At 45.3% G+C, this 20849-nt stretch overlaps 1 long non-coding RNA gene, 2 other non-coding genes and 1 pseudogene across 4 annotated transcripts; 2 read left to right on the plus strand and 2 right to left on the minus strand.

The window, feature by feature from the left end:
* Positions 1-471: 471 nt before the first annotated feature.
* Positions 472-16534, minus strand: LOC146833952 (uncharacterized). Of its 2 annotated transcripts, none has more exons than XR_014960301.1 (5): positions 16254-16534; positions 11942-12040; positions 11227-11448; positions 1846-1937; positions 472-1199 (listed from the first exon to the last, which is right to left on the minus strand). It is a non-coding gene; the product is annotated as an uncharacterized LOC146833952 (long non-coding RNA). The 2 variants fall into 2 exon arrangements; XR_014960299.1 differs by having other exon boundaries at positions 11220-11448.
* LOC146833953 (Nuclear RNase P) lies at positions 9415-9509 on the minus strand (annotated as a pseudogene).
* On the plus strand, positions 13349-13430 carry TRNAS-CGA (transfer RNA serine (anticodon CGA)). Its single transcript has one exon. It is a non-coding gene; the product is annotated as a tRNA-Ser (tRNA).
* A 778-nt stretch (positions 16535-17312) lies between the features above and the next one.
* On the plus strand, positions 17313-17394 carry TRNAS-CGA (transfer RNA serine (anticodon CGA)). Its single transcript has one exon. It is a non-coding gene; the product is annotated as a tRNA-Ser (tRNA).
* Positions 17395-20849: the final 3455 nt, after the last annotated feature.

Consider the following 20849-nt stretch of genomic DNA (forward strand, 5'->3'; position numbering starts at 1 on the left):
CTGCTATGACACTGAAGCCTTTTTGACTGGATCAGAGACAGGCAACCTAAATGCACGCGGAAAACATGGCATTGAAGGTGGAAGTGCTACAGTGCTTAATACCACAAATCCCCTCGCTACAGACCAGACCACAGATCCTTTTCTACAACCACATTTCATTCACTCGTTCACTGGTGGGGCCCATAACACCAATCATTCATTCTACTCTCAGATCAATGGTCATCGAGAGAGGGGAGTCCTTTCTCTCTTCCATGCGCTGGAGATTGGGAGGAAGATTGCACCAATCACCTGATGAGTAACAACAAGTTTACCTATACCTCCCTACCTCACCAGGGTCTCAATAAATGATAACCTAGTAGTTCCTCCCATACTATTGGCCATGGATCAGCCAGTTGCTGGGAATAGCAACACTTAATTCTACTAAACAATATACATTGAAATACTTCAAATAATAACCCGACCCAGTTCTTTAAATGAAATAATTTGTTTATCTAATTAAAGCATAAGGAAAATCATATAGCATTTAATATTTTGGTTCGCATATTTACCTAATCTGGCTAAATGGCGTCCTCTATGTCAAATTCAGATCTTTCGTCTCTATGCCCATAAATCAAAGAATCAGTTCGTAAGTTATTTGGGCATCTGATCAGTCCATCAGAGTCTCTGGTAAGCAGCTGTCCAGCAGTGTCACCGTCCTCTCCGTCAGCATAACGTCGGGCAATCTGGTAAAATAAAGTTGTGCTCGCAATGGAAGCGTTCCGAAAATCCTACCCTCTCTAGTCTACTTTTATAGTAAATTTTAACAACAATGTTTCAATACATGTTTTAGAACAATTTTGATTGGTTGAACCAGGATCATTCTTCCTGATTACCATGCATTAGATGTTGCATTAGATGCAGCTCTCAATTTATTAGTAAATAGCAACAGTTTCTAGTCCATTCAGGGCATGCTGATTCCCATGCGGGTTTGTGTCCTTTAGTGTCATCAATTATAACAGTTCATGTTTAAGGAAGTTCATTGTTTGGGGCTTGGCACTCCTCCCAGGATGTCCTTCACGAGTACAGTCTGCCTGTGGTCAGGACTAGGTTATTGTCGCTCATCTTTTAGCGCAGGCGCACTTCACTCAGTGACTTCTGTGTCTTGTCTGTGCGTCAAAATAGGGATGGCAGCCATTTTGTGGCCACTCCAGAAAGGTCAACTTAAGCAAAGAAACATAAAACGTAATTAATACATGGAAATGACTATCAAAATGTTATTCCCTCACTAAACCCTCTATGTGTGTCTATTTATCTAGCAAAAGCAACACGCATTGCAGTTTATACTCACAATTTAAAGCACGATTCACAAATCACATCACAAAAGCAACATATAACATGCAAATTCTAAATATTTGACATTAGTATGCGTACGAAATTAGTTTACGCATCAATCAGGTCATGCAAATGCGATTCCCACGTGTAATTTCTAATTAGTAATGTTGATTAACTAAACACACAGCAAACCATTATTACTATTAATGTTAATCAATTATTCATGTTAATTCAAAATGATAAAATGGAGGAGGTATTTGATTCTTAGGGAAAACCTCGCTCAAGCAGAAGCACCACGCCAACATTGCCCCTGGGAAATTCTAGTTAAGTTGGAGGACCAGGTTTCTGAAACCTCTAAAATGGTTGGGAAATCAAACTGTTGCCCAAGCTGTGTTGAAAATAATGGCTGACATCTTTCAAGAATCTAGTTCTAATCCAGTCAATCATATCAAAGGACTTAAGATTAGTCTATAAAACAATAAAGCAAACACAAGGAGATGGTGGGCGGAGCGCTGAAACTTTACAGACACTCACCCCTAGTCACAGATCTGGGTTGAATCCATCATCATTCTTTAGTTCACTTCGCCACCACAGTGAAGACCCAGCTATATGACAATGAATTTACACTGAAACAGTAACACAGAGCTGGAATCTCAACCAATTTTGAAAGTCAGAAATATAAACAAAGCATTTACTTAACAGCAAAAAAACAAAAAAAAAACAGATTGCTTGAAACGTGACTTTCCGAATGTACAAACAACCAGAGTGCAACACTATCTTGATGGCTAACTGAACAAGTCTTGTTTAACAGTTATATTCACAGACATCTCAAATCCATCATACAGTAAGGCTCACTTTAGTGCACAAGTAACTGAGCAGTCATAGGATGGTAAGCATGTAACACAGGTTATTTGAACATGGTGTTTCAAGTGCGCAGCTTTAAAAATGAATGTCTAGATTAGAACTAGAGAAGCCGAACTGAGGCAGCTTGCTTCTGTGACTACACTCCCAGACCACAAACAATGCCTGAATTCCACGAAGGTAAATTTGACCCCAGCTGTTAGTCGAGCCCTCAGTAATTAGAAGACGTGTATCTCATGTATGGAGAATGTTTATGAGCTCGTATGGGGGTCAGACACGCTTGAAATGTGAGGAATACAGATAGGCGTACCCATAAAAATGAGCTATATCTATGACAAATAGCAAAGATTGTTTGGCTGCACAGGCAACTTGAAATGAAGAACCAAACATCAGTCCTGTAACTTCAAATTACTCTCATGTCTTCTCTGGCCAAAGAAAAAAGGTGGCTGTTTGTTTAAGGCACATGGTCTAGAAAACAGAGCTACAGTCGCGACTCCATCACCTAATGTATATTTAACAGAAAAGAAGCGTGCTCTTCTTAAAAGGTGTTAGGTTCAGCTATCAGCAGAGACCCAGTGGAAGAGTGCAGTATAAGCATAAGAGTAAGACCCCGCACCACACCCTTGCCAGGTGCAGCTGGGCAGCAGAATAACATTATCCAGTGATGACAAGAATCGAACTGAAGCATGTCATTAGTGAGAATAGCACAAGTGCTGATATTGCACATGCCAGCCTCGAAGATACGCCCCTTCCAGACCCACCCCAAGCATTGTGGTGAGTAGTGGCATGTCTCTTTTTCCATTTAAAGCACTGCGTAAGGTTCATGGCTCACAGCTGCAATGGTAACTAATGGGACCATACAAAAGAGGATAATGGCATAGAAAGGAGGCTGGTGAGAGAGTGGAGGTGAAGAACAGGGTATTCTTCAACACAACCTAAGAGAAAAGAGGAGAAAATGCTTTGATGAGGCGCGCCTTCTGTAGGAGAGTAGGGTCTGCTTTCTATGTTCACCCCCACTTTTTGCTTTTGCTTCACTGGTTTTCGACTTAGATGTGGCTGTGGGCCTGCTAATCAGACCCACAGCCCAGCTGTTCTCTCTCTAAATTCCTACTATGTACTTTAGGTGCATAACCCAATTGGTAAGGGTCACCTTATTGGCCCCTGTACAGTGTACCTTAGGTACCCAGGGCATAGGTGTACCCTAGGCCTACCAGGGGCTGCAGCATGCATTATACCACCCCTGGCCTGGCCTTCCATTATGACACAACTGGCTGATCACTCAGCTGGGGCAAGGTCGTGTAATCACCCCTTGCTTAGGTGTAGTATCCCTATACCTACCTTATATATGGACACATGTGTACCTATCAGCCACTCCTATGGCAGGCCTTAACAATCCTGGAGGCAGAGTGCTTGGTAACATGTGAGATGGTGCTCTAGCATGAGCTGAGCCTGTCTGCAGCTTTCGGAACCATGTCCTTATAGCTGTTCTATGATATAGCCTACCATATACTCTTAAAGTACCTTATAATCTTAAACGGTTATGCTAACTATGGTTTGGCTTTATCGAAACATGTCGTGTAAGGTGTCTAACACTGTGGAATAATACCCCCATACCATTTCTGGCAATGAGGATATTATTCCTCCCTTCTAGAGGGAGAAGACATGTTGAAACCTACTTACCCGGTTAAAATTAACCAGAGCCCCAGCATCACAAAATGGATGCTGCTGCCACAGACACAAGTCTGACCTCCTGCTGCTGGGAGTCCTCCCAGCGAGGGAGGCTTGGACAATAGGTTTCCTGCCTTGGGAGGTGTTAGCACCACCCCAGACAGGCCTTAGTGTATTGGGGCAGGGAGGGATGAAAGAAACTAGACACTGCCTGGGGCACACAAGGTGTCCCATGCATAGTCCAGTTCAAACCGGCGCTGGGGCACTCCAGCCCCAGCTCTGGCGCGAAACTGGACAAAGGAAAGGGGGTGTAACCACTCCCCTTCCTGGTCCCACCCATAGGAGGGACCTTGCAGGTAGCCCAGCCCACTAGCCCAGTATATCAGTAGGTAGCTGAGCCCTGCTAAATTAGATTAATCCGAATCTGCAACTTGAACAGAACCTCTGGACCTTCGACATTCGACCTCAGGAAGAAGACTGAAGAAATCTCCCTTGTGGCCAAGGAGTGACCACCCTGGGCAACCAGGCACCATCCAGCGACCGCTGCTTGCTTTGCGACTGAATCCTACGAGGGACGACTGCAGAGACTGACCAGCGCCATGACTTCCAGACACCTCTGAACCCGATCCACATCTACAGCAAAGCTGAGACCCGTGGAGGCGACGAGGGACGTGGGACCGGCGACTTGGGAAAAGTGGCTAGTAACTGACTAGCGTGACTTCTGAGGCTTCCTCGAGGCTGTGCTTGGGGAATTGAGAAGCCCCAATCCCGAGCACCATCTGCAAAGAAGATCAGCTCCCCACACTTCACGTGTTCTGCGTGGGGCCCTACTGCACCTGAGTTGCTCGACGTGTTGTCCGGTTGCTGGCCTGCTGGCTAGTAGCCTCTGCGACGATGAACCTCTGTTTTCATCTGGCTGGTCCGGCTCCTCCAGACTGGCACCCGCTCCTCTATGAAAGAGAAGCACCCCAGACCTTCCTGGTCTGCACCAGAAGCAAGTCCTCCATTCTGCGTGGGTTCCGCTTGCCAAGGCTTGTTGGGTCCTAGCTCGACATTGACGCCGCCGACAGCAAGAGCCTTCGTGGGACAGCTCACCTCCTGGTCCTGGTCATCCTCAACGCCTCCTGGTACCTGTGGCTGCTGCGACAAGCTTCACCTCTTCACTTGCATCTTCACGACATCGCCTGGTTCCTTCCTGGTTCCTTCCTGGCTCCTGGCTGGTGACCTAGACTCTGTCCCTTCTGCTTGCAGGTATCCTTCCTTCTTGATCCCATCCTTGGGATCCACCGGACACTCTTCACTGACTGCCTGTCAGCAACTTTCCTACAGGCATCCATAGAAGTCAACGACGAAACCCTAGGTAACTTGAGTACTCCGGTGCTCACAGGGGTATTGACTATCCTAGGGTCTAGTTTCCGAGTCTCGACTTTCTAGCTATACCAGAAGTGTCTTAAAACTGTTAAATTCTAATAACTACTATTTCTATCGACTTTTACGCATTACGCGTGAGTGTTTCCACTCTGCACCTGAATCCCGTGGGCCTCCCACTTCCTAACCTTTGGTAGTATAGTGTAGCCCCAGCGATTCCCTAGGCCTAGGCCTATCCTGTATCCGTGACAGTGGTTCTTATACCACTTACTTAGTATATGGTTTGAGTGGCCCCTAGGGCCTAACTGTATTACTTACCTCTGTGACTTATGTATGTGTAAATAAGACTGTGTTGTACTTACCTCTAATCTCATAAAGAGTGCTGAGGGTGTTTGACTTAGAATAAATACATTCTATTTTTATATATCTGCTGTGGTGTCCTTTCATTTGATATTCAAGGGGTTACAAATGGTATAACAGCTGGCTTCACATGCCATTCAGAGTTTAGCCTAAGACTGCTCTTGTCCATGCTACCACTAGGATAGCTGGTCTATAAGGTTGACTTTACAACCAATCACCATAAGGGTTGTTTGGACTGATACAAGGTGTACACTAGAATTAGTGACATCATATATCAGGCCAACTTCTCACACCTTCATCGCAAGGGAGACGGAGAATGTCACCAGTCCTGTTCGACAAACCAGTGGCGGCTCCACCATGGGGGCATTGCCCCACTGCTTTCTCGCAGTGCGAGAAGGCAGAAACAGAAAATGGTAAAACTACCATTTTATGTTTCTGCTTTTCGCATTGTGAGAAAGCAGAAGTGCATGACTGTGGTCGGGAGGGTGGGCGGTCCCACTCGAGGGCAGGGGGGGTGGCTTACCCACTATTGTGTGTACTGACTGTTTGGTCGGCCCCAGGGCCAAACAAAGAAGTCATGCGCACACACCCTTTTTCTCTATGTAGGCTGCTGCATGCTGGCCTGGCTGGGGCGCTATCCGCTGCGCCTCACAAATCACACCGCTGCCATTGCAGCATTATGATTGGCTTAGGGGAGCAGGAGGAGGGAGGCTGCCTACAACTCGCCAGGACTCCAGAGCGGCAGGAGCTGAGGCGGCAGCGCGATAACGGAGAACGGTAAGTTTTACTTTTTTTTAATTATATATAGATCCCTCACCCCGAAACCACCTGCCTGTGACTGCTCGCCCCATGTGGTCTCAACAGAGGTGTGTGGCATAGTAGAGGTTCTGTGCGTGAACGCTTGCACTAGTGTGCACCAGTGCAACAGGGAGCTGTGCTGTGCCCCTGATCTGCAGGGATCATGCCGTACGTGCACTTACAACGAAGCACCACTCCACCTGTGCGAGTCCTGGGGAAAAGGAGCAAATAGTTACTCGGATCACTAAGCTGGGAAATCTGGGACTAGAGCGCCTGGCGAGGTTTATGTGTGTGTGTGTGAGGGGTTCTCGGCACTGGGCTCAATAGATTTTCCCTGAGAGCATTGAAGTTGAGGAGAGAGCTATGTAATATTTTCCTTTGGAGAAGCTGTGTACACGACCTGAGTGATGGATGACCCCGAAGGATGAATGTGTGTGATATGAATATTTTGTTGAGCTGAAAGCGAGGGAAGGTTCCATGCAGCTGTACCATTTCTATCTCCCGGCGGGCGGGTGTTACATCATGCCTGCCTCTTTGTTTAATGACAGCTTTTTCAAAGAAGGAGGTCTAGTCCGTATTTTTTGCAGTCATCTCTTCTTGCTTGACTTTGAAGTGGGTGACAGTCAGCCTACAGTGCCCTAACCAACCGAACACAGCAACACACCTCGACTGAGCAGCCTGTGCACACTGTTTCATTTGCATACAGACAGAATAGCTTTGAAGTGCACTGATAAAATCTCGTTTTGCAGAGGTGTTTCTTTTGCTTGCCAATAATGATTTTCTTTTTCTATATATACATATGAAAACAGAATATTTGAAATGATCTGTGTATTTTAAATGGTAAAAATATATGTAATGCTGCAACCCATGCCAATGGTAGCCTATCTGCTGGGCATCAAGAATTCAATTATACCTGTCCTTATTAGGGCCCTGCCTTCTTCCTTCGTGTGCAGATTCCGTTTCGGAGATGAGAATACTGTTGATAACTAACTGCATCAGGTCTATCGATCTGGTCTCTCATTGAGCCTGTAGTGGTGCTGGAACAATTAAAATGCACCATTCGCCCAAACTTTTTTTTTTTTTTTAATTCTCTGGGGAAGAACTCCCTTCCGCAAACACCTTTTATGTCAATTAGGCTTGTTCTCAACATAACTTCCACCTTTAAAACTTTTACGCCCTACCACTTTTAAATATCAGCAGCCACCACTGTCGACAACACATGAACGGTCATTAAATGGAGGGAGGGAGCAACAAGGTGACACAAGTCCACACCCAGTACATCTGATCACACCAGTCAAGCCACAATGAATCCTGTTCAGGGACAGACATGCCACACCCACCGCACAATTTGAGGTGGCCCATACCTTTTAAAATCGTAATCTCATCTTTCTAAAAAAGAAAATATGCTTTAAGTCTGCCTGTGACCTAAATGAGTGCCTCCCACTCGCAGCTTTCCAATGCAGCCATGCTTATTGCTCATGTAGCCAGCGGCAATCGAGGGAATCTGCAAGGCACTCAGCTGATTATAATTAAACATGTCTTCCAGACCGCTTTATCTATTTGCTGTAATTTTGGCTAGTCAGATAAATGAAAGCCGTCTAAGAATTATTCTTAAGCTTTATAGCAGTTAACTTAGAGTTTGTCCTTGTTCAAAGGGGTGTAATTTCTGATATTTGTGTTACCCTCGTCTTCATTGATTGATTTTTGCTCACTAGAAAGTGTCACGCATAGTCATTGAAATGGCACTCAAATTTACACTGAAATTATGAGAATGTTGCACATGGCAATCTAAAACTTTGGCAGCTATGCACTTTTCTCTCTCCACAAGCTCTAGGGCCCCTCCGGCACTGTGCACTGGTGGCGGGCCCCTGGCCTTGGAACTCCAGACTGGCTCGGGCGGGTGAAGGAGTCAAGGAGGCCCCTCAATTTAATTTGCAGGTTCCGGGGTAACGGTGATGCACTATTTCTTCCCCAGATAAATTAATCCAGTCGTCTAGGTCACTGGCTCCCTGGTGAGGCAGAGTTGCTTTGGAAGCAGCACAGCAGTTTTGCCCCCTTGGACCAGGACTAGCTGTTCCTCTACACACCTGGCGGCCTCGAGAAGCACAATAACCTGTGCACTGTCCAGCCTCGGGCATGCAGCACACTGACCAGACTTACTTCAGAGCAGCTCTGCTGCACGGCCTTCGTGTCCTAATCTGTGTTTGTCCGATGGGGCTGGGACAGTCAGGCGCGCAGTTGGGTGACTCAGCCATGCAAATAGGCACGTACCGTTGTGCCAGTCGAGCTATCAGGCCAGGCCTAGGTGTTGGGAGTGGGGGCTGTCCCAGGGCCAGCAGCGGGGCTAAAATAAAGCTGGACTCAGTCTCCCCCCTCAGACTGGACTATCGACATGTATAGCAGTGACTGTGACCACCGCACAGTTCGAGGTGGCACAGATCTTTAAAAATAGTAATCTTACTTTTACGTCAATCTAAAAAGTTGGCAGCTACGAAGGAGTTCGAGAAAATAAACACTGCGGTGAGTTTGAGAATATGGAACCCTTTATTTCTTATAACGCATACGAAAGAGCTTTGTCGCGCAAATCGCAGGGCAGGAAACAACTAACTGCTTGTGGCAGTTACAATGCAAAAACAAGCATTTACAATGCAATGGTCTCGGCATTGGTAAAGTTAGAGCTATTGGCATTGCTCATGACATTATTTTTGTTTATGTTTTTAAAACATTTAAAGAAACGGCATTGTCATGAGCAATGCCAATAGCTCTAACTTTAACAATGCCGAGACCGATTGCATTTGCACCCACACAGAGCCACACACACAAAGCCACCCACACACACAGAGCCACCCACACAGAGCCACCTACACAGAGATATTCACATAGAGCAACCCACACACAAATAGAGCCACCCACACAGAGCCACCTACACACACACTGTTACCCACACACAGACAGAGCCACCCACGCATAGAGCCACCTACAAAAAAAGCCACCCACACAGAGCCACACACACACAGGCACACACACATAGAGCCTCCCACACACACACACACACAGAGCCACCCACACTTACAGACCTTCCCCAAGGTTCATGAGTGACATACGCACTCTGCACGTGACCTCAGTGATGAGCTTCCTCCGCTTCATACTTATACGTCTCCCACTGCTTTATATATGGCTCCATTACATACACTTGGTAACTGAGGGTGGATTATATAATTTTAATTAAGAGTGATTGAGTGGAAATATAAAGACAGAATACTAAGGGTGTGAAATACAATTCTAAAATGCACACTACCAATTCGCCAATAGCCAGGTTTCAAAATCAAAACAGATAATAGCTCGGGACTCCTAATATGTAAATCATGCTCTGACGTTTGGCCTGTCACTTGTTCCTAACCGCACACCCAATCATGGACCACACTATGGAACGGCAATTTTGGAAAGGTTCGATTTTAGAGGAGCTAATTGCTTCCAGCGCACTCTGTCTTCTGTAAAGAAAAAGTACAACTTTCAGAAAATAACATGAAACCGTGAACCAGAACAGAGTGAGAATGCACACTCAGTCAGTTACCAAGGTAAGATCGTATCAAGAATTTTACCTTCCTCCAAGGAATACAAAACTACACGTTTTGTAGATGTGACTTCAAGTGTTATTACACCGTTTGCAGATAACAACATTATAATATCTTTTGGTCGCTCTATTCTTTCCCCTTACTTATTGGAGCCTGTCGCTCTAGCCGCTCTGTCACTGCGTCGTATTAAGCTAGTCCTTCTTCAATGTCAGTCATACACGCTGTTTCTGTATATAACTCACCCGGTTGAGAAAGGAGGTACGGGAGCTCAATTTTAGTACACAAAACAGCGCTCCACCGCCGCTCAGCGGTGACATGACGGCCAGCACCAGATACGGGGCCGTTCTTCTGCCGAGAACGCGCACGTCAATGTCACCAGCCCAAGCTCCATACACTGACGCATGCGTGCTGGCGACTCGCTGAGAGTCGTGTATGTTGCACTGCGCAGGCGCTAGATTCGTTCGGGTTGGATCGCGGAATATTAGTGTTTTAATGCTTGTGCAAGCACGACGATTGCAGTCTGTCTAGAGTTAAAACCTAATGGATAAGTAGTCTTTCGTAAAACCTGCCAATTTAGAACAAAAAATCGTAGTTCATTTTTTTGTTGTTGATCTTTTATGGGCCAGGGTTCGGTTGGAGGGCGCGTAGAAAGTGAGCCGAGGGTGGGTTTGTTATGGGCAAGTTTCTACAGCACCAAGTTAACCTCGCCCTTTACACCCCCGGGGCTTGTTTACATCGCCGTATTCGTGTTTGGTCAAATAATATAACATCTTTGGATTGCCGCTAATGAAGCTGCTTGCATTCCTTGCTGGACAAGAAAGCACTTTAACAACGATGCGGCCAACTTCTGGGGGGTTTGAGGAGGAAACCAAGACAAGAGGGAACAAGCACACCACTGCCTTTCTCCGAGGTCAGCCAGAAATGCCTCGGAGAAAGGCAGTGTAGTTTTCGGATTCGGGGGTGTGTTTTGCTTTTATCTCCTCTTGCCATTGGCTGGAGGAGATAATTAGACTTTCTGAAAAAAACACGCCCCCCGATCCGAAAAGGACGGGGCCTTATCGGAATGACGGACCTCTTCTCCAATGGCTGGCCAGCATTTAAGAGGCCAGCCAATGGAGAACAGGGGAGAAGAGGGGCGGGTTCAAGCCCCTCTTCTCCAAGTCATTAAATCTCGCAAGCGAGACTGCGCAAGCGCAGCCTTCGCTAGCCGAGACCTAAAAAGACCATGCGAATAGAGCGCTCAACAGCAAAAACCAAGTTACAGGCCGACAACCTTACCGAGTACCTGGGATGGGGATCCGTGGTCACTGCTTCTCAAAGGGAACACGGCCGCGTTCTCCGCTCTCGCTCGCAAAATGCTTCTCCATCCACCACCACGTACTTCGCACTGAACGCAAACGCAATGTCCAAGAGAGCATTTCCCTACGTCATCGTAGCGCGACACACCCACACATGGGACGCGACACAGTACACTTTGCCATGACTGCCGGGCCAATAACTGTGCGGACTGCTAGGTAAAGGGGTTAAAAAAGAAAGACATTTTGTAAAGAGGATTAAACAGCAGTAGATATGCACAAAGCTGATACTGAAATGCGCATACTCTCATATAAGTGCATTGATTTATCTTCTGCATTTGTTCATACCACTAAAACCTGGCAGACATTCAAGCATGGCTGCATATTTATTGGTTAAATAACTAAGGAAATATACCAGTTTCAGCTTTATTTTTCTCACAAAACCCATAATAAAAATGGATAAATACAGATAAAGTAGACAAAAAATTAACTATGGATAAATACAGACGGAAAGGTCAAAAAAATAAAACGCAATAAAACCGGGAGCCCTAATTATAATAGGACCAACTGGGTTTACAGACAATGAGTCTATTATCTAACAGTACATCTTCTATGAGGTTGTGTAAAACAAAAGGCACTGCTGAGATTCGAGGTCAGGATCTCCTGTTTACTATACAAGCGCTTTAGCCAACTAAGCCACAGCACCTATTCTGCTTCAGTTGTCACCACTGAACCTTCTGTCCTGGTGTCACTGTGAGTCCCTGCATATTTTTCTGTCTTGAAAGATTTGATATTTTCCAGCTGCTACCGAAAAGAAAATGGAGAAGAAAAATCTGATATTAGAATGGAAATATTACAAAGAGGGTCATGAAAAACGAATATCATTATACGTACGTATCTGTATTTATTTTCTAATGTTTTACACTGATGGACGAGGGGCTCAATGCATTCGTTAAACTAAACCAGAGTACAATGATTTAAAGGTCACCAATATACACAAGATCATTTCCTGATGCCTACATTACCCATGTGCTCTTTCCTTCACCTCTCGTGACCTCTGGACATCCCACCAAGAAGCAGAGGAACCGCAACTCACCTCAGTGACGCGTACATGTTCAAAATGTGCTTCACAAAGTGCACTTTGAGAGACCCAAGAAAACATGGCAGAGGCGGGTATCACAGCAAGGGGGGCTGTTAGCCCACAGTGACCTTTACATGGCTCTAGCAATACCCATCCTGGTCCTGGTCCAAACATCAGCCAGCAGAGCTCAGTAAATTACCAGAAAAAACAACAACCCTATAAGGTGTTTTTAAAGCCATGTTCTTTAATGCATGTCTTTTCTACTTTATGGAAAAGTTGCTGCCCGTACGGCGATCGAACTCACAGCCTTGGTGTTATTAGCACCAAGCTCTAACCAACTGACCTAACCGGCCAATGCAGAATATAATTCTAAAGGAGATCTAATGAAACTGAAGAGGCTGTGACTGTACACAGAGACATTGAATAGACAGACAGACAAGCCATTGCTGACCCATCATAGTTTCAGGCCAAGACATTGAGCGCTCCAATAATCCTGCACAAACTCGCACATACCGGGGAGCATAACCAAAGACCACAGATATCACTCAGTGAGCTGCACTGAACGTGCTTCAATACCAAGAGCTGCACGACCATCACTCCCCAGAAAAGATGATTGAAGGCAAGAATCATCCACAGACAATCCCATCTGCCACACTCATCCAGAAAGGTACTGGTCTCGGCTCGGCAGCACTCGCATGCTCAATGCTATGCAGGTTCTTCTCACACCCGAGCTTAATCCATACCACACACTGTCACTCAGTGGGCTCTCAATCCTTAACCCTTCTCTTCATGTACCCTTTTCTCTGTACTCCTTCCCCAATCACTTACACCTCCCCCTCCCTTCACTTTCATAGAACTAGACCCTTGCTGCACCTTCTTGTGTGGTTCTCCAGAGTACACAGCTTATAGCTTTCTAAAGCAGATGATGTGCTCATTATTCTCTGCGCCTTCCCTTCATTACCTAAATTAATTTACCCATACTATAGACCACACTACAGCTTATGTATGAGTGAGTGCACAACTTGACAGATGTAGTCGTGGCCGAGTGCTTAAGGCAATGGACTCGAAATCCATTGGGGTCTCCCTGTGCAGGTTTGAATCCTGCCGACGACGCTTTCCTGCTTAATCATATCATTAAATTTTGACGTGGAAACTAATTATGTGGTTCGCAAACATCTGCATTTTCACATAAATGTGTCTTTGCTACTCTGGTGCTAAGTGTGCTGCACCTGTTGTTTGAAGCTTGCATTACTGCTTCCCATGTTGTACTTTGATGCCAGTGCAGCTTAAAAACATCTTTTCACTTCACAAAACCAAACTGATTGGCTTTGAAATTTCAAGATTCTGGTGGTTGGTGGTACAATACATTGGGATCTAAACACCCGAAAACATCTTTAGATTCGAAGGAGGAGCATTGTGTGCATGAGGATAATTATAAATAATGCTCCCTGTTTTCCCTTTTTACAGATTTTTACAGATGCATACATACTAAAAACCATTTATTTTCTTGTCTATTTATTTTTAAATTTGGATAAAAACGGTAATTGGGTGCTTTTTGAGTGATTTTAAATACATTTTGCCATGACTGCCAGGCCAATAACTGTGTGGACTGATAGGTAAAGGAGTTAAAAAACGAAAGACATTTTGTAAAGAGGATTAAACAGCAGTAGATATGCACAAAGCTGATACTGAAATGTGTATACTCTCACATGAGTGCATTCATTTATCTACTGCATTTGTTGATATCACTAAAACCTGGCAGACATTCAAGTATGGCTGCATATTTATTGGTTAAATAAATATGGATATATACTAGTTTCAGCTTTATTTTTCTCGCAAAACCCATAATATATATGAATAAATACAGATAAAGTTGACAAAAAATTAAATATGGAAAAATACAGATGGAAATGTCAAAAAAATAAACACCATAAAACCGGGAGCCCTAATTATAACAGGACCAACAGGGTTTTCAGACAATGAGTCTATTATCTAACAGTACCTCTTCTATGAGGTTGTTTAAAACAAAAGGCAATGTTGAGATTCGAACTGAGGATCTCCTGTTTATTTGACAGGCGCTTTAACCAACAAAAGCCACAGCACCATTGTCGCACCTGAAAAAGCAGCGGTAAACACAGATAAACAATAACTTGCAGACGGACAAAAAAACACTTTGAAAAAACACACCCACTTCAAAATAGCACGTTGTTACAGATACACCTTACACAGTCGGACCACATCAACCCTTCAACACATGTGCTACGACCCTCATACTCAGCACTTTATGTGTTTGATTATCCTGTTTCACAAAACTTTACCTTAGCCCGATACCCTGCACTCAGCCGAGTATAACAGCATCCTGCCCAACTCCAGTGCCTCAGGGCCAGGAATGGCTGCTTCTTGGCGCGTCTAGGTGTGTGTGAGGCCCGGCACTCTAGTATTCACTATATTGACATTGTTTCAACAGTCCGGTGTTCAATTGCTGCGGGTAAGGACTGGCAGGCAGAAGTCTTAAATCTGCAAATCCTGGCGGCTTCTGCAGCAGGGTGGTTTGATCCTCATTGCGCCTGCGCTGGTCCCTGCTGGTACCGCCGCCGGGGCGTCGCGGGGTTCAGGCGAGGATAGGCTGTGTGTCTGGGTAAACAAGCCTCACGAGAGCAGCAGCGGAAAGGGGTGCCCTTTGGATACATTTTGGCTGTGATACGTGGTCACATTTCGGAATGTCCACTTGACCAAACTGTGATCTTCGCAAGCGAGTTTCCTGATCTCCACAGTCTCAAATTCTGCTTCAGAAAATGAATGTTTACTTTGAAAGAAAGCAGTTTGATGCCAGCCAGCTTTGTACAGTCAAACGAAAAACAACTGAAGCATGGCTGTCAAATTCAAAGTGCCAAACACGGCGGCATGGGTTGGGGTTCAGTGAGATATGCCCTCTGCAGAGACCTCGGGGATCCCCAAATCGGCTGTGGCCAGTAAATCGTTTAACCCCCAAAAAAAGAAAAATGCAAGGGGTTCTGGCAAGTTTATCTTATGGTGTCTCAAAACGTAAATATCAAAAAAATGAAACTGCTAAATGGGCTGTCCAGCAGTCCCCCAGACACGCCCACCACATCCTGTTATTGTGATCTGGTCTCGCCGCACACCACCAGTTCCATGTACAAACCCTGACATTTGGAAGCCTCTGCTACAACAAAAATGTTCTGTGCAACGCTCCGTGTTGCTCCTTGGAGGTATATGGTTAATGTTGAAAGGACACCTCAGAATCTAAAACGCATTGGGTTCTGGTAACGTTAACTGAACTAAAAGCCCCTCACACTTTCCACCAAGTCTAAACAATGAACAAACGCTGCAACCACACAAAACCAAACACACCCTGTCAACCAAAACTTCCTGCAGTTTGATGGCGTTCCTTGATCTGAAAGTAAGTGCGCTCAAATAGAACAAGTGCTCAAAGTTCCATGACATGGTGGTTGGCACTTTACAAATGTGAATAAGGTAACACAAAGGGGCAGCGAACTGAAGAACAGACCCCCGTCCCAATAGTTTAAAAAATACTGTCCTCCTACAGTAAGCTGGTCACACTCGAGTGGCTTCTCTGCGCTGTCGCTACTGTCACTAATCCTCGAAGCATGAGCTACCCTGAAAAGAATGCAAGCGTTTCCAAACAAATAATTCACGCGCCCTGCTCATGCTTGCAATTTATTGATCACATAAAAGAATTGAACAACCTCATAGTTGGGTAATACATTGTTAAAAGGTAAATAATTTGTCTGTTGAACTTAATCCATAATTAGCAGCAGAGGCACGGCTGGCATAGGTGATTGTTTGGTGCACAGCGAAAAATTCAATCACACCTATGTAAACCAGTCACGGCCGGCATGACTCAGGGAGGTATGCGCGGGGGTGGCATTTAATTAAATGAATAAACAAACTTACCAGGCATCTCCTCCGCCGGTCCCATCACGTCTCCTCTCACAGACGTGGAACTAACTTCTCCCCGCTCTTTTGCTTGCCTGGCAAGTGGCAAATCAGAAGACTTGATGAGACTGCGGGCAGCTACTCGGCTGTATCCTGGCATTTGACAGAGCATGGAGCGACTGTACGTCACCGCCCAAGCAGGATCCTATCTTCAGACTCCTGCACTACACTAGGCAGGCACAGCATACCTAATGTAATGTCAATGGAGTGGGGGGCTGAAATAAAAAGGTGCTCTTCTCGCAGATGCGCAGTCGGAGTCTGGATTCCTGCTGCTCGACTCGCCTGCGTGCTCTGTTCGTTTGTTGTTGACTCATGCGCACTTGAAGCTGTGAAGCAGCTGCCAGCACAGGTCAGGCCGGAAATGTAAACAGAGGAATTGTCAAAGCTGTCAATTCGTCTGCTTACATTTCTTGCTGCCTGATTCTTAGCGAGGCGCTGCCCCGGCGCCCCTATGGACCAGCCGCCACTGACTAAAGGAGTTCTAATGAAACTGAACAGGGTGTGACTGTACACAGAGACATTGAATAGACAGACAGACAGGCCATTGCTGACCCATCATAGTTTCAGGCTAAGACATTGAAGCGCTCCAATAATCCTGCACCAACTCGCACATACCGGAGAGCGTCACCAAAGAACACGGATATTATTTAATGAGATGCACTGAACGCGCTTCAATAACAAGAGCTGCACGACCATCACTCCCCAGAAAAGATGGATTGAAGGCAAGAATCATCCACAGACCCTCCCACCTGCCACACTCATCCTGAAAGGTACTGGTCTCGGCAGCACTGCGCATGCTCAATGTTATGCAGGTTCTTCTAACACCCGAGCTTAATCCATACCAAACACTGTCACTCACTGGGCTCTCAATCCTTAACCCTTCACTTCCTGTACCCTTTTCTCTGTACTCCTTCCCCAATCACTCACACCTCTCCCTCCCTTCACTTTCATAGACCTCGACCCATACTATAGACCACACTACAGCTTATTCATGAGTGAGTGCACAACTTGACAGATGTAGTTGTGGCCGAGTGGTTAAGGCGATGGACTCGAAATCCATTGGGGTCTCCCCACGCAGTTTGAAATCCTGCTGACTATGGGGCATATCATCAACGAGGTGATAAAAAATTATCGCCGTGTTTTTGGGTGAAAAGCGGTGATACTTTTATCGCCAAATCAGCAAGGTCACGCTATCGCGTGAAACCTTGCATTAGCACCTGAATTCTGAACGCCCAGCTTTGCATCTCTAATGAGATGCTAAGTTGGCGTTCCTGCCCTGACATGACTGGAGAAATGTCGCTAAGCGACATTTCTCCTATCATCAAGCCCCACACCAGGAAGCATAGCGGCAAGAAAAGTAGCGATAACCCCTGTTATCGCTACTTTCCTTACGCCAGCTTCAAGACTGACTTAGCCATGATATCCTATGGAAGGTGGATATCATGGCTAAGTTTGCCTTGCCCTATCATCAAGCTAACGCCAAACTTTGTGAGATTATCGCTGGATTTCCAGCGATAATCTCACGTTTGGCAGTTAGCGCTAGGATTTTTATCGCTTTTGAGATAAGCGTTGCTAATAGCACGCTATCTCAGCGTTAAAAATCCACATTAGCAGGCGATAATTATCCTAGCGCTAAGTGCGCTCAGCAATAATTATCGCCGGTCCTTGATGATATGCCCCTCGGTGTTCCTTTTTAATCATATCATAAAATTTTGATGTGGAAACTACCTATGTGGTTCGCAAACATCTGCATTTCCGCATAATGGTGTCTTTGCTACTCTGGTGCTAAGTGTGCTGCACCTGTTGTTTGAAGCTTGCATTACTGCTTCCCATGTTGTACTTTGATGGCAGTGCAGCTTAAAAACATCTTTTCACTTCACAAAACCAAATTGATTGGCTTTCAAAATTAAAGATTCCGGTGGTTGGTGGCACAATACATTAGCATCTAAACACCCAAAAACATCTTTAGCTTCGCAGGAGGAGCATTGTGTACATGAGGACAATTATGTATATTACATTTTTGTAACAAGGAATTTGTTACCATGGGCCATGCTGGGTGTTGTTTTAGTGACTGACTGGGGGATCATAATGCTTAATTGTCAGTGGAACACTTCCGATTGAATAGGTCGAATCCCCCAGAAAAGTTCATTCCTATCACCCAGCACTCCAATGACAGCCACAGGCTTGTATGGCACCAGAGAGAGCTGGGGGCTACCCTTGCTACATTTTTGAAGTCTCACCTTGGGTTAGTTCTGAACCGTTTGTCTGATGAATAGGGGGTTGAAATGCTAGCCCACTGCAACGATCTAAGCCTGGGTATCAGACAACTATTGCTGAAACCAAATAGGCGTGTGCAAGATAACCCTCGTTGTTTGATGGCCATTGCTCTCCAGCTAATGGCAGGTTGAGGAAGGTTCTGTCTGCACCTCCTAGGGACCCGATTGCAGTCTGCGAAGTCCGAAAGATCAGTGAAAGCACCTTAAAGATGGAAGGATGCCTTGAATATGAGGGACTGGCAGCTCTTGGAAAGCGCAATACTTAAAACAATAGCAAGGTATTTTGGGACACGGTAAAAAAGATCAGGCAAAGGGAAGCCCCGGCCAATCCCCTTCTGAATTGTAATGTTTCGGGTACAGTTTGGGTTACGCACTTTAGTGCTATGAATCATCTTAAAAAAGAGGCGAGTGTAGGGGCATTACAGATGGGCAAGTTACATCCTTCATCAGCACTGTCAGTCACCTTACAGGAAGTGGCCGATGCCATCAGGCAAAGTCCAAGTGGCAAACCCCCGAGACCGGATGGGCTCCAATGGGTCTCATCAAGTGCAGTATTGTTCTTTGCGGTTCTCTCTTTACGAATGCATTCAATCATTTGCTATGTATCATGATTCTACAATCTTGGACCCTCTCCACAATTGTCCCTATCTTTAAAAAAGGGGATCCTCATCGTCCAAATGCTACAGTCCCATTTCCATTATAGATAGTACTGTAAAGATAACTGGACGGTGATATTTAATCGTTTAAAATCCTGAGTAAAACACAACAACATTGTGTGCCCTTTCTGATTTGGCTTCAGTGAAGGGCTGGGCATGGTGAATGTGATCTTCAGCCAGTACACCATTGCTAAGCGCTGTCTGCTGTACCTGGCCTTTATGGACCTGTCAACAGCGTTCAAATGTGCTAACACAACTAAACTCTCACTGGAGTTGGAGGATTCATCTGTAGAGGTGGCACTTGTAAACTTCTTGCACATATTCCACAAGAATCTAGTTACAAGGGTTTTTTTGGCCTGGCAGGAGAAATGTCTGACAGTAGTGCTTAATTTGAGCCGGTGCTTTCCGGTGCTCCGCACCGGCACCTTATTGTGAGAAAGTGGCTCTGTATATACTGTTCCCAAATAGGTACAGGGTGTACAGAGTCCACAGTCCCCAGAGGTTTGGCAAAGGCTAAAGTTAGATATAACCTTACTCTCTAAAGTGGTAGCTTGGTCGAGCAGTAAGGCAGTATCAGAGGACAGTGTAAAGCATTTGTTGCACACACTCAGTCAGAAAAGGGTCTCACACACTCAATAACTGAACTCTAGGCCAATGGTTTATATATAAAAAATATATGCTTGTTTTATTTTACCATCCAGGATCCGGGAGACCACAGTAGGTGCCAAGCGGGTGCTGCTTCCTGACCAAAATCTGTGTTCCGAGGAGCGCACTCCTCCCTTTCCTGATCAGCGATCAAAATCAGCCATAGTGTCTTTTTTTCGCTGCGGTGTCTGCCACTGAGCCGATACCGTTTCCACACACCTTAGAGAGTGTGTAGGTAAATTACCTTTTTAATTTTTTTCACTATTCACGTGGCTCCACTTTGCCACTCACTGCACTTCCTGGTCCTGAAGAAAGCCCCTGACACCCTGAGGTGGGCTGAAACATGTAGACCAACCACATAGTCAACTATTAGAAATTAAACTCTTTCGTAGTTGCATCACATAATCTTAATTTTAATATATCCTGAGCCGCCATTAATAAATTTCCCTCGGCAAGGATTCTCAGAGGTATTTTTAAACTTTCACCACATCACACTATTACACCACACCAGCTCCGCTGTAGTCAGGCGTTGCAGCACAACCGGGAGGCGCTCGGCCACCCGGTTGGGGCCCCTATGATGAAGCATGACACCAACTAGGTTGGTGTGTGAGGGGCCTTTTACTCACCTGGTGGGTTCCCAAGCACTGCTTGTCAGTGATCGTACCAACACCATTGGGTTCGTCCAGTTTTGATTAAACTTACATATACTACAGGGGATATGGACGCACCCCTGCCTCCCTAGCTCTCTCATTGTTCTCTTCATTCCTGTTTTATTTTAGAACCAACAATAGGTATTAAAATATACTTTCTCAGAATGAGATGCTTTATATAAATATTTTTGCAATATGCAATTGACTTTTGTAGAAAGTTACAAGTGGTTGCAATAGGCAACACAATTTTAAACACAATAATGCATTGAGCTCAATGGAAGTTTCAAGTCATTTGCAACAGATTACTTTTAGGATTACTTTAGATTT

This window comes from Triturus cristatus, chromosome 4_2, assembly GCF_964204655.1.
Source record: "Triturus cristatus chromosome 4_2, aTriCri1.1, whole genome shotgun sequence".
Taxonomy (NCBI): Eukaryota; Metazoa; Chordata; class Amphibia; order Caudata; family Salamandridae; genus Triturus; species Triturus cristatus.